The sequence below is a fragment of the Puma concolor genome, chromosome B3, assembly GCF_028749965.1.
Source record: "Puma concolor isolate L17-30 chromosome B3, mPumCon1.1.hap2, whole genome shotgun sequence".
Taxonomy (NCBI): Eukaryota; Metazoa; Chordata; class Mammalia; order Carnivora; family Felidae; genus Puma; species Puma concolor.
The window spans coordinates 52,970,146-52,985,080 of NC_141672.1; the positions used below are offsets into that span (position 1 = coordinate 52,970,146).

At 35.7% G+C, this 14,935-nt stretch overlaps 1 protein-coding gene across 2 annotated transcripts in view; it reads left to right on the forward strand.

Annotated features, from left to right (window-relative positions):
• MDGA2 (MAM domain containing glycosylphosphatidylinositol anchor 2) overlaps positions 1-14,935 on the forward strand; it is an 870,482-nt gene that overhangs the window by 183,113 nt on the left and 672,434 nt on the right. The window lies entirely within an intron of this gene.

Here is a 14,935-nt window from a genome sequence, read left to right on the forward strand (position 1 = left end):
CTGAGCTCTGCTAGTGTGAGTGGAAAGTAAGGAGGAGTACTTGTGGGAAAATGAGGTAAATATGAATATGTTAGCAGATGGAAAGCCACTGTTATTTTGACTTTCGTGATGTACTCACGAGCTTTCAGCTTTGTCTGTCGCCATCTGTACTTTTCGGTACGTGCATGGTAGACCTCGGTGCTCTGCGAGACACGATTTAGAGCAGCTCTGTGTTGCAAATGTTTGAAATGTGGTGTCTCAGGTAATTGGAATAATTCTTAAAATTGAAGCCTCTCAGAACTGAAGGTTGGTTTTGGACATGAGAATGATGGGGCAGGAAGAGTTAAAAGAAATGAACAAAGCAGCTGCGGTGATCATGATTATGATGATTGTGCGTGTCGGTTGGAGGCAGGCTCTTGCTCATCAGTGTTTCTGATTGAGAGTTTGACAGAGGCAGGAAAGTTCATGTAAAGGGAAGAGGGAGAAAAACACAGAATGTATAGACTATTTGGTCATTGAAAGTAAATGTGATATGGAATATCAGTAATAAGTTAGTAAGTTTAAAAAAAAAAACATTTGAGATGTATTTTAGAATTGTGGGGAGAGAAAGACAGGGTCAGTAGAGGCCTTTAAAATGATGTCATCGTTGTGATTGCCATGATCTAAAAAAATGTCAGTGAAAAGCTTTTTAAAATGTGAATTTTTTTCTTTTCTAAAACTTGAAAGTATGCCATGAACGTCAATTCAGTATTGCAAAAAAATAATATCATCCATTTGTAAACTTGAAAAGGGAAAATAAATATGCCTGTAGAAAGGGAAGGGTTGGGATTGTAGAAAGGGACATTGCAGTAATGTCCTCCCTTTTTTTTCCTTCTTTCATTACCCCACATTCAATCCTTCAGGAAATCTTCTTGGTTGTACCTTCAATATATGTCGACAAGCTGGCCACTTTCTCACCAACTCTGCTACTAATATCCTGGTACAAACCCAGAGTTTCACTGTATATGGCCTCCAAATAGTGTCCCTGATCCCATGGTGCTTCTTATGGTCTATCAACATAAAAGGTAGAATGATCACTAAAAGGTGGTCAATAATAATGAATGAATGAAAGGAGAATGAAGAGAATGGTATCATGATGTGATATCTTTGATATCTTTCTTTTGTTTCACAATCTAAAACTTAGATTCAAATTAAATTAGTCAAATAAATTAGTATTACTTTACATTTCAAAATTACATTTAGGGGCGCCTGGGTGGCTCAGGTGGTTGAGTGTCTGACTTTGGCTCTGGTCATGATCTCAACGGTTCTTGGGTTCAAGCCCCGTGTCACGCTCTGTGCTGACAGCGCAGAGCCTGGAGCCTGCTTCAGAGTCTGTGTCTACCTCTCTCTCTCTCTCTCTCTCTCTCTCTCTCCCTCTCCCTCCCTCCCCTGCTTGCACTCTGTCTCTGTCTCTCTCTCTCTCAAAAATAAACATTAAAAAAAAACTTTAAAGAATTACAATTAAAATTACATTAAACAATTAGACATATCTGGATTTTTCAGAGTTGGAATGAACTCTAGTCAATGCTCTCTATGCGAAATGAGGACACTGAAGCCCTGCGAAAGAGGTATAGGTAATATATTCTATGTCATAGTTTTATTTACAAATGGAACTACTTTCCAGTCCTGTGTTCCTTCCAATATATAATGCCACTCCCAATGTGAAAATGAAAACTGATGGTTAAGGAATTTATTGGTGTCCTGTGTCATGCAAAATGCTATTTTGTAAATGGTCCTATTGTAGAAATTTGTAATCCTTTTATTTTATTTAGCCCTTTTTATCTTAGGAAAACTTTTGTCTGTTTCTGTCTTCCTGAACATCTGTCATTCCTGATACCATATAATTTTTTTTTATACAAAGCTTCCAGACCTTACGGCTCTCTTTTTGCTTTTCACCTAGAAATAATGCGTTAAGAACTAGCTCTGGAACTACATGTCACTCGCCATTATAAACCCATGATGAATTCTAGCTAGAAAATCTAGGTTCAATCTATAGGATCTGTTAATTAATTATAGTATTTTACTAAAATTATATCATATAAGACCTATTTCTATATTGCTGTTCATGCATATCTATAATATTATGAACATATAAGGTAATAATATTGTTGCTATAAGTTTTTAAGTGCTTATTTGAGGCAATTTATGTACTTCTTCATATGCAGTACATATTGGGCATTTTCTCTTTTTATTTTAGAAATAATCTATAGTACTTCTAGTAAAAGTTCTGTATTTTTTGTGATGTTTAATTTTCATCAATGGAGAAATAAGCCTGATGCAAAATTTCCAAGTCAAATATAAATCATTTCTGAACCATAAATGTTTCTCTGGCTTTGAGGGCCTTCTACTTAGCATGGGCAAAATAAGCAAATATTTAATTTGTCTGATAATAAAAAGGACTTAAGCCATTTGGCCTGATAAGTGATTATGTGACTTTAGGGTAACTTGGTTACTTTTGTCTGTAGGTGAATACTGGTTATTTTTAAAGCATAAGTATTTTGTACTGTGTCAAGGCACAAAAGAAATATTATACTACCAGTTCAGGATATTAGTTTGTTTGAACTCATTCCTCTTGGCTTTTAATATGTTGGACAAACCTTGCATCTATAAACCTTATTTTAATTGTGGTCAGCCATGTCATTTGTATATTTCATTTCCTGTAAACTAGGGCATCATATAAACATTGTCAAACAAAACTCTGATCGTCTGCTCAGTTAGATCTTGTTTTTAAAGTTTCTAAGTTGAAAGTGTTTTCCGCATCCTGGAAATAGTACTGGTACTTTGCCAAGTCAGATTTCCTCCTACGCTTATCACTTTATATGTGGCAAAGGGAGTAAAAGAGTAGGAGGAATAAATAAGGCTGGTATCTTTTCTTAGCATCACATTAAGTTAGGCAAGGAATTGTGTCTACTTAACTCACATTTGCAGTGGCAGTGTCATTACTTATGTACCTTTTAGGGATATAACTAGTTCTCAAATGTGACGATGTTCTTATGTAAAGACTTCTAATATCTTGGGTTTTATTTTTCCCTTCTTTATGCATTGCTACTCTCATATAATATGAGATTACCATTATAATAGTGAGATAATTATTGCTATCGGAACAATTCTGTATGGTGCTTCTCCCTATTAGTGTAAAAGTGAATCATATAATCATCCTATAGTTTGAGATTTTTTACAATAACAGGTTGTCCTAATCACTACAATAGTATTTACAATATCTCATTCTTCTTAAAAATTCCTATTTGAGCCAAAAAAAAAAAATCTTTCCTAGTTTATCTTAAAACTATGTTTCAGAAGGCACAGTGAGTGTTTGGGGTCCACTTTTGGTGGACTAAGTTTATCTATTCCTTCCTGTTTTGTGAATGATAGTTAAAAAATGAACTGTATCACTTTTGGGAAAAAAAAAGTAAGAAAACAGTATTTTTTCTTTTTCATAATATAAATATTATAGTGAACAATCCAAACTATTTTTTTTATTTAAAAATGGATTATTAGTATACTTGCTGCTCAAAATGTTAATTCTTACCATTATTTTTACCAACTGGTAAGAGAAGTTGGGGACTAAACGTTGATGCTACTGACAAAAATCATTTATTGGAGATACGCTCTAGGTATTACTCTCTTAGAACTATCGCTGCTTGGGCTTAAAAGATGTGTGTCAGGGGGGTGCCTGGGTGGCTCAGTCCATTAAGCGTCTGACTTCGGCTCAGGTCATGATCTCGAGGTTCCTGAGTTCGAGCCCTGCGTCGAGCTCTGTACTGACAGCTTGGAGCTTGGAGCCTACTTTGGATTCTGTTTCCCTCTCTCTCTGCCTCTCTCCGACTCATGCTGTCTCTCTCTCTCTCAAAAATGAACATTAAAAAAAAAAGATGTGTTCCAGGAACAATAATTATTTGCTACTTTAAAATAGTCATCCCATACTTAGGTTAAATACTACCGGAGACTATTTTACCTGAGTTCATGCAGTTCTTAGCTCAACTATAAACCCTAAAATGTTGGGTTCTTTTTTTCTAGCAATATTTGGTTTTGTGAATTAATTTTGAATTAATTATGTTTATGAATTAATTTTACATGTGCTAAAGTTTGGCTAATTTTTGAAGAGCTGTCTATTAGAAGTTTTTAAATAAATATGAAGGAGGGAAATGCATTGGATATAATTTGTAAATAATTAAAATATTTAAGCCTTTTCTTTTTTTTTTTTTTAATTTTTTTTTTCAACGTTTTTATTTATTTTTGGGACAGAGAGAGACAGAGCATGAACGGGGGAGGGGCAGAGAGAGAGGGAGACACAGAATCGGAAACAGGCTCCAGGCTCTGAGCCATCAGCCCAGAGCCTGACGCGGGGCTCGAACTCACGGACCGCGAGATCGTGACCTGGCTGAAGTCGGACACTTAACCGACTGCGCCACCCAGGCGCCCCAAGCCTTTTCTTAAATGGAACCACATTATTTACAATTTTTATGCCTTGTTGAACATAATTCAGTTTTAAAGGGATGCACCTGGGCAAAGAGAGAACAGAAAAGATGTTTTTGCATAACCTTTGGAAGGTGAAATGGGAACCTGAACAGTGGCAAGGGCAGTTGAAATGGAGCAGATGTGATCTGATTCGAGAGATCTCGTAGGAACTGGAAGGTATAGTGTAAGGATGGCCCTAAAGTTTTTGTGTGGTTAGCTGGGGGTGTGTTACCATTACTGGGGGAAGGAATAGAGGACATGTTATCAATAATTACTACCTGGAATAACTTTTTTCTGAAGCTATATGAAATTTTTTCCTTACTTGTTAGATAGTGAATGTTTACCAGTGGTTATTTGGATAAACATTTCACCAAAGATAATGTTTATATCAGTAAATTTTTACATCGGATGTTTTGGACAATGATTGCTTCCAGGAAACACGCCTGTAATTAAAATTATATACCAAGAGAAGCAGAGGTCCTTCATTAGACTGGATAGTTTGCAGCTTTGGGTTTGTAGTCTGTAGCATTAAAAGTGTTGTGAAAGTGTTTTTCTTACCTAGAAAAAGCTAGACCTAGCTTTGAGTAGATTTGAGCTTCATTTGAAACTTTAACATTTAACATTATGGACTATCATTTAAATCATCGTCATTCCACTCTGTATCTCAAAGGGGACATTGTTATTAATTTTTAGCTATTTCTTTGTTTCTATCAAGATCTGGTATTCATCCTTTTGATTAACAATTAAAGGTAGAGAATTACTGTTTCTATGTGCAGAGCACCTTGTGATTCAGCTTCATTGGTTAAAAAGATGATCATGTGTATAGGATTGTTGCTAGGAAAAAGCTGCTACTGTTACTCTCAAAAAATCATTGTTTTAAAGTGAGCAGTGTGGATATATCCTTTTGATGAAGCAGGGTACAGGGAACTACTGTCAAATCTGCCTTGCCTATAAAGAGCCAAAGGTGAGGCTCTCTAGAAGTTAGCTGCCATTTCAAAGGCTTCAAGATGTCAAGAGATCTCCAGCACTTCAAAGCCAAGTCTTTTCCTCATCTATTTAGCATGATCTGTCATCCATTGGTGAAATATTCTCCACCGGATCCTAATTCGTGAGAGATTTTTCTCAGTGTATTTTGGATCAGGAAAGTGTCACTTGATTATTTCTAGAGAGGTATTGCTCTTGGATATGAAAACTTATAATGTTGCAAATACAATTGGATTTCAGTAACAGTATCACGAAATACAATATTCTATGTTGCATAACTGGTCATCAAGGTATCCATCTACAGTACAAGCAGTGTATCTACGATTTGAAAGATGTACTTCCCACGAGAACATTCAGCAATGAATTTTCGTTGATTTAGTATATGGAAGACAAGATTTCTACCAAGCTAACTGCAACTTTTTAAAGCTGAACCAAGTTTTATTTTCTTCAGAAAAAAAAAATGTAGGGTTTTGCCTCAGGCATTGTGAACTAGAATACCAGAAGTCTTGTCCATTTTAAAAACAAAAGCAATGAGTTTGAGCTGCATTGAGTTATTTTTAAATACTTTAAAAGCAGCAAGATATTGTGGAAAGGGCAGTGGCCTGGGAATAAGAAGGCCTGATCTCAGTTCTCTTACTAATTAGCTGTTTGACCATGGATAGGATGCCTTAACCTTCAGGGCCAAAGTTTACATTTCTGTAAAAGAAACAGATTGTGCTGAATGGTCTATTAGGGTTCTTAGCCCTACATGTATGTTTGAATATCTATGAAATATCATGGAATTTTTTTTTCATTAGAGCAAGGCAAGATCCTTCTAACACAAAGAGTTTATTAAGATTTCTCTTTTTACATGTAAATGAGTGAATGGCATTCTCACATCTAGAGGATTAGCACAAAAAAAGTTGCTATTTTGGAGAGATATTAGTCAAATATGTTATATAATTTAGCATACAAAAACAAAGTCCAAGATGGAAATCAAAGTGTAGAGCCACTAATTACTTAAATCAAGTAGAGACATAAAGCTCTGTGGAGCAAAAATGTCAGAGTCATAAGTAAAAATTTGAATAAGATTTGCAGAGTCAAAGGAATCAGGGTATGGACTTCGGTTAAGATATTATATGTACCAGGTGCATATGTTCCATATCATGTATTCATTTTTTCTTCCATTTAACAGTGAATTACTTTGATACTACTTTAGGTTCCAGGGATTTTAAAATTATCAACGTTTCCTAACATCCAAAAGCTTAAAGCTCTTACAAATCAAATGTCTAAAAAGTGAACAAATATTTATTGAATATTCACCTTCTGCCAGTCATTATCTCGAGCATATTACATGCATTATCTCATTTTATATATATATATATATATATATATATATATATATATATATATATATATGAGTTGACAATGTGGATGCTATTATTGTATTTTTGAGTTTTAAGTAGATTAAGGAGATTGTTGGTGGTAGACCTGGCTCTCGATGCCTGATTTGACTGTGTGCAAAGATCATGTGATTACACTTTCAATTATGTTATGCCTTTTATAAAACTGTATAAGTATGCCCACATCTGTCATTGAGAGCATACAAAACATGAATTAGGGACAAGAAAGCTAATTGAAAATATATAATCTCATATTGAATGATCTGTTTCATATCTTTCCTAGGCACACATTTATATATAGTTTACCCATAAAAAACAGATACTACTGTGTATGTTTTCTAATTTCTTTTCTTCACTTGAAATATCTATCTCTATATATCAATAAGAATTTATGAGATCAAATCCAATGAATATATCTGCTGCATTTTTAATTAATCCCTTATCAGAAAGCATTTATAATATCTTTAAGTTTTTCTAGTATTTAAAGTTCTAAGTATTACTTTTGTATTTAAACCTTCAGGAACATCCTTATTTTATTGGTTAGGATATTCTAGATAAAGTTTTATGGATACTTTTAAAAGCTTTGCTACATTTTGTCAAATTGTGTTAAATATAACTGCTTTTTTTCCTCTTGTCCAACACTAGATTTTATATACATGTGCATATTTATATATTCTTGATAATATGCAAGTTTTTATATTCATAGACCTTTGAGTATTACTCAGGTTGAACATTTTGTCAATGCTTTTTAGTTACTCAAAATTTAAATTTTTTTTTTCAATGTTTATTTTTTTGGGGACAGAGAGAGACAGAGCATGAACGGGGGAGGGGCAGAGAGAGAGGGAGACACAGAATCGGAAATAGGCTCCAGGCTCTGAGCCATCAGCCCAGAGCCTGACGCGGGGCTCGAACTCAAGGACCGCGAGATCATGACCTGGCTGAAGTCGGACGCTTAACCGACTGCACCACCCAGGCGCCCCAAGTTACTCAAAAATTTTTAAAAAAATTTATATTTTGAGAGAGGGAGGGAAGAAAGGAGGGAGGGAGGAAGGGAGGGAGAGAGAGAGAGAGAGAGAGGGAGAGAGAGAGAGAGAGACAGGGAGAGAGAAAGAGAGAGCAGGGGGAGAGGCAGAGAGAGAGAGGAGAGAGAGAAACCCAAGCAGGCTCTGCACTGTGAGCACAGAGCTCATGTGGGGTTTCATCCCATGAACCATGAGGTCATGACCTGAGCCGATATCAAGAGTTGGACTCTTAAGTGACTAAGCCACCCAGGCACCCTTAGTTACTGAAATTTTTAAAAAATTAATTTTGTCCTTGAAGCTTGTCTAGTTTCGTGTTGTTTCTTTTAAGTTTTTATTTAAATTTCAGTTAGTAACATACAGTGTAATATTATTTTCACATGTAGGATTTAGTGATTCATCTAGTTATGGTTTGCCTCTTCCCTTGCCCCCCCACCATGTTCATGTGGAAACCTTTCCCTAGGTTCAGTGAAATCATGTGGTGTTTGTCTTTCTCTGACTTAGTTTGCTTATCATAATACTCTCTAGCTCCATCCACATCATTGCAAATGCCAAGATTTCATTCTTTTTGATGGCTGAGTAATATTCTATTGTATATATATACTAGCTCTTCTTTAGCCATTCATCATTCAGTGAACATTTGAGCTCTTTCCATTATTTGGCTGTTCTTGATAATGCTGCCCTAAACATTGGAGTGCACCTATCCTTTCAAATCAGTATTTTTGTATCCTTTGGGTGAATACCTAATAGTGCAATTGCTGGATCGTATGGTATTTCTATTTGTGATAATTTGAGGAACCTCCATACTATTCTCCAATGTCTATACCAGTTTGATTCCCACCAGCAGTGTAAGAGGTTTCCCCTTTCTCTGCAGCTTATCCATTTTTCTGTTGGAGTATTCATTTCAGAATTTGCTTTGTAAGTCTTTTTACATATAATAGTATTAACCCTTTGACCATTTATGTTCCAGTCTCCCCCAAATAAAAAAAATCCCCCAAAGATTAAAAAATTAATCTTTATGCCTTTTAATTATCCTAATGATGATTTTTTCAGATTTAAAGGAGGTTAGTATTAATGTCGTCAACTCTATTGATGCTTTTCTTTTTCTTTTCAGAGAGGAGAGAGAGAGAGAGAGAGAGAGAGAGAGAGAGAGAGAGAAAGAATGCAAGTGGGTGTAAAGGGCAGAGGGAGAGAGAGGGTGAATATTTAGCAAGCTCCACAGCTTAGTGTGGAACCTGATGTGAGGCTAGATCCCACGACTCTGGATCATGACCTGAACTGAAATCAAGAGTCTGATGCTCAACTGATTGAGCCACCTAGGTGCCCTTATTGATGCTTTTTTTTTTTCAATTTCTGCCTAGGTTTCAAAAAGTTTTACTTAAAATTTTTAATGTTTATTTATTGTTGAGAGAGAGAGAGAGAGAAAGAGAGAGAGAGAGAGAGGGAGGTACAGAGAGAGAGGGAGACACAGAATCCAAAGCATTCTCCAGGCTTTGAGCTGTCAGCATAGAGCCCGACGCGGGACTTAAACTCACAGACTGTGAGATCATGGCCTGAGCTGAAGTTGGACACTCAACCGATTGAACCACCCAGGCACTCCTAAAATTTTTTATTTTAAAATATGAGAAGATTTGTTCTATCAAAAATTGTTGTAGACTATATGTGTATTTTCTTTAGGCACTGGTAAAACTATTATAAATCCACCTCTTAAAAAAGTGTTGTCTACAAAACAAGGAAGAGTTGTTACATCCGTAGTTTATTATTAGAACTGTCCCATTCCATGACTTGGAGACAGGCTCTGATGCACTAACTCAGAATGAACAGAATTGGGAGTACACACAGGGACTTCCAACTGGCAGAGCTGATCCTTTCCCTGCTGTGACCTGTTCCTTGCTCCAATCAGTGCCCCTCCCTGTTTGTAACTGCTTTGTCATATCCTTCTATTTATTCTGCTAAGCTCATGGTACACCTTACTTCACGCGTCCTCTAATATGAGTGTCCCTTCCTTCCTTGGGGCATGCATTTGCTTCTTGTCACATTTCCCAAAAGGAACCTCCTGGTTTCTCATGCTCATACAACCCTAGATTTGGCTCTTAAATTGGCTGAAAAATAGTATCAACAACACAACAATGAATATTTTTATATTCTTTCTTAAAAATGTGCTAGAGACTGCAGTAGGCACCCTTCATGAATAAACTTGTTGAATATCACAACCATTCAATGAAGTAGGTATTTTAAAATTATTTCCATTCAGTAGTTGAAGAAGTGGAGGCTTAGGGGTTTTAAAGTTGCCTAGCTGGTAAGAAAAGGAACCTTTCCCCAGCTTCTTGGCTTGAACATCTGCACCCCCCCATACTTATCCTACATGAGGATCAGGTTCCCCAAACCTTGCCTTACCTTTTGCTGTCACTGTTTCTAGGTGATGCCTGGATAACATACTAACCACTTTAACCATCCCATCCTTAACCACCACTGGCATTAACTCAACCTAGCCTACCTTGTTATGGCTGCAGAACTAATGGTCTACTCCCTTACTTTTGTGGAATCAATTACATATTGGTATTGAAGAATTTTGCCTTACAAATTATTTCATCATCTACTGAATAGCACAGTAAGCCATACAAAGTAAGCATTTCAGGGGTGCCTGGCTGGCTCAGTTGGTGGAGCATGCGACTCTTGATTTCAGAGTCGTGAGTTCAAGCCCCATGTTGGGCATAGAGCTTACTTAAAAAAAAAAGGAAAAAAAAAAGTAAGTACTTCATAACTGTATTACAGAAATGACAAATATACAGGGATAATAGTTAAGCATTCTTTATTCCAAAAAATTAGCCTTATCTTTATTTCTTGGTAGGCATAAGGCATTGTTTAAACTCTGTGATTTTAGTGTTCCTAAAGTTAAGCAGGCATAGTATGAACATCAGGAAAAAGGATAGAAATCTGAGCATCTCTGAAAGCCACAAAAATGTGAATGACAACATACTATGATTTATAGTTACAAATTGTCAAAGAACAATAATTGCATAAATACTGCACTAAATTATCATTCCACTTTTTTATTTTTACTTAAATTCAAGCTAGTTAACATATACTATAATAATGGTTTCAGGAGTGATTTATTACTTACAGAGAACACCCAGTGCTCATCCCAACAAATGCCCTCCTTAATGCCCATCACCCATTTAGCCCATCCCTCCACCCAGCATCCCACAGCAACCCTCAGTTTATTTTCTGTCTTTAAGAGTCTCTTGTGGTTTGCCTCCCTCTTTATTTTTATCTTATTTTTCCTTCCTTTCCCTTGTGTCATCTGTTTTGTTTCTTAAATTGCACATATGAGTGAAATCATATGGTATTTGTCTTTCTCTGAGTGACTTACTTAGCTTGGCATAATACATTCTAGTTCCATCCACACTGTTGTAAATGGCAATATTCCATTCTTTTTGATTACCAAGTAATATTCCATTGTATATATTACCACATCTTCCTTATCCATTTGTTAGTCAATGGACATTTGGGCTTTTTCTGTGATTTGGCTATTGTTGATAGTGCTGCTGTAAACATTTGGGTGCATGTGCCCCTTTGGATCAGCACTTCTGTATCCTTTGGATAAATTCCTAATCATGCAATTGCTAGGTCATAGGGTGGCTCTATTTTTAATTTTTTGAGGAACCTCCATACTGTTTTTGAATGGCTTCAGCAGTTTGCATTTCCACCAGCAATGCAGAAGTGTTACCCATTCTCCACATCCTCACCAACATCTGTTGTTTCCTGAGTTGTTAATTTTAGCCATTCTGACAGGTGTGGGTGATATCTTGTTGTGGTTTTGATTTGTATTTTCCTAATGATGAATGATATTAAGCATGCCTCTATGAGCCAAGGGGATGTCTTCTTTGGAAAGTGTCTGTTCATGTCTTTTGCCTATTTCTTCACTGGATTATTTGTTTTTTTTTTTTTTTTTTTTTTTTTTTGGGGGGGGTGTTGAGTTTGATACGTTCTTATATATATTTTGGGTATTAACCCTGTATCTGATATGTCATTTGTAAATATCTTCTCCCATTCCATCAGTTACCTTTTAGTTTGTTGCTTGTTTCCTTTGCTGTCCAGAAACTTTATCTTGATGTGATTCCAATAGTTTATTTTTGCTTTTGTTTCTCTTGCCTCGGGAGACATGTCAAGTAAGAAGTTGCTGCTGCTGAGGTCAAAGAGGTTGTTGCCTCTTTTCTCCTTTAGGATTTTGATTGTTTCCTATCTTACATTTAAGTCTTTCATCCATTTTAAGTTTATTTTTTGGATGGTGTAAGAAAGTGGTCCACGTTCATTCTGCTCTGCATGTTGCTGTCGTTTTCCCAACACCATTTGCTGAAGAGACTTTTTTTTTCCATTGCATATTTTTTCTGCTTTGTTGAAGATTAGTTGGCCCTACATTTGTGGGTCCATTTCTGGGTCCTCTATTCTACCCCCTTGATCTATGTGTCTGTTTTTGTGCCAGTATCATATTGTCTTGATGATTACAGCTTTGTAATATAGCTTAAAGTCTAGAATTGTGATGCTTCTAGCTTTGGTTTTCTTGTTCGGGATTGCTTTGGCTATTTGGGGTCTTTTCGGGTTCCATACGAATTTTAGAATTGTTTGTTGTAGCTATATGAAGAATGCTGGTGTTATTTTTATAGGGGTTGCATTTTTGGGTAGTATTTAAATTTTAGTAATATTTGTTCTTCCAATCCATGAACATGGAGTGTTTTTCCATATCTTTGTGTCTTACTCAGTTTCTTTCATAAGCTTTCTATAGTTTTCAGCATGTAGATCTTTTACCTCTTTGGTTAGGCTTCCACTTTTAAATAATCTCAGATATTATAGTTTAAAGGTTATAGACTAGTTGTTTCATAGAGTAGTAAGTAATTATTATTCACGACATTACAACATGGAGAAGCATATGAAATAAATGTTAAGTGAAAAAAAAATACAAAAATCTAGAATTGTATATATACAGTTACTATGGCTACATCTTTTGCAGCTAAAATATACATATAGTCATAACTCAAAACTAAATAAGCAATAATAAATCACTGTGCTGGGATAATGGGATTTTCCTACCTTTTTCTGGATTATCATTAGTTTTGATACATTGCTCTTGCAAGTTAAGGGGAAAAAAAGAATCACTTTATTTTTTTTTTTTATTTACTGTTCCCGATGTAGCTTCCTACATTACCTTGAATAAAAAGAATAATCTTGAATTAAATATAATAACACCATAGACATTTGATTTTTAGAAGTCTGGACTTGTGACAGGCTACATACAAGTTATTTGAAGAGAGACATAAATGATTTTTCAGCTATCATTTTTCAATTAAGTAAATTATTCTGATATAAAATTGCAACTCATGGAACACAAGAATTATTGCACTTGCCAAGCCTTAAATGTTTTCTGCATTCATAGAGTTTATTCCCAGGTTAGTTCCTAAAGAGTAAGTATGCCACTAAAGAGTTGATGCAGTTTTAAAATTTAGAGTTATATGAACATTAACTGAGCAAAATTATCTAATATTAGCTATTTTATTTTGACATGAATAAATCAGTTTAACCAAGATTAGGTGTTTCTACTTAAATGAAAAGTAGAAAACATTTTGCCAGAGAAGATTAATTCTAAACGGGTGGGAAAGCTGCCATGATAAAGCTGTGTTTAAGTAAATAAGCATTTTGCTAAATTATATTTCTTAGACTTGCTCACACAATAATCTTCCCCCCTCATTTTGTGTTAATTTTAAAATATATTTAACTAGTTTAATCTAGAGTATAAATAAGGTAGTACTTTTTTTTAAAGTTTATTTATTTTGAGAGAGAGAGAGAGCCAGCAGGGAAGGGGGCAGAGAGAGAGGGAGAGAGAGAATCCCAAGCAGGCTCTGTGCTGTCAGCTCAGAGCCCAAAGCAGGGCCCAATCCCATGAACTGTGGGATCATGACCTGATCTGAAACCACGAGTTGGACTCTCAACCGAGTCACCCAAGTGCCCTAAGGTAATACATTTTTCAATGTCAAGACAGTTTTATAACTTTGAGCGTTAGCACAGACTGTATTAAAATAGTAATGTGACATCATCCAGAATCTATTACTAAAAAAAAACAAAATCAAAAGAAACAAACAAATAGCTCTCCCATTTCATGCTATTAGTCACAGGAAATAAAAGAATACTCAAGAATAATCTCTCTCCTTCCCTTGTAGATTCTTTTCTGAGAACCCTCTGGCTTTTACCTGTTAAGATAAGACAAACAAGCAAACAGAACAATAAAACACAACTCACTTATTTCTTGCACTATCCACCCATAATATTGTGGGATACTGAAACAGTGGTAAGAGTGATTTGGAACCTCCTCCCCAGCACCATCCCAAGTGGAGAAGAGCAGTGATATTCTCTTTCTGTCCCTCACCAACCTTGAAATGAGACCTATTATAAACAAATCCGCTATTGCTGGTAAATCATAGACATAGGAATTCACTCCGTAAAAATTTCTATTATAAACTTTTGGAAAAAAATGTTTTCTCCTTAGCTGAATATAAAATCAGCTTCATTTCCATGCTTTCATTAGTTGATGCCAATTTAGCCACTAGAAATAGCTACTCCTGGGAAAATTTTTCATTTTTAATCTTGACACACATGGTGGGTAATCCTTTAGTGGATGTCCCAATAAACTGGAAAAATCAATCCCATGGGAAGCCTCATAAAATACGCCTGCTGACACTGAGATGGAGCTGAACCTTCACAGTGAGCCTGGCTGGGGTGTCACTGGCTGTTTTAATTTCATACAGGGGAGAGGCAAGGAGAGTAGGAGGAAAGGCCTTAACTGCCTTTATAGACATTAACTTTCAGGTTGCCCTTCGAATGCAAGAAGAAGTTGCTAATTTCTTCCCAAATATAATTCAAGATAATGTTAAATAAGCCTGTTGAGGTAGCAGTTTTTGAGTATTTATATCATGCTATCATGTAGGCCATTGTATGTGATTTTCATATTTCTCTGGGGTATTTTATATATATAGCAATCAAATAGAATAGAATCATATTTATTTCCAGATCTCTCCTATG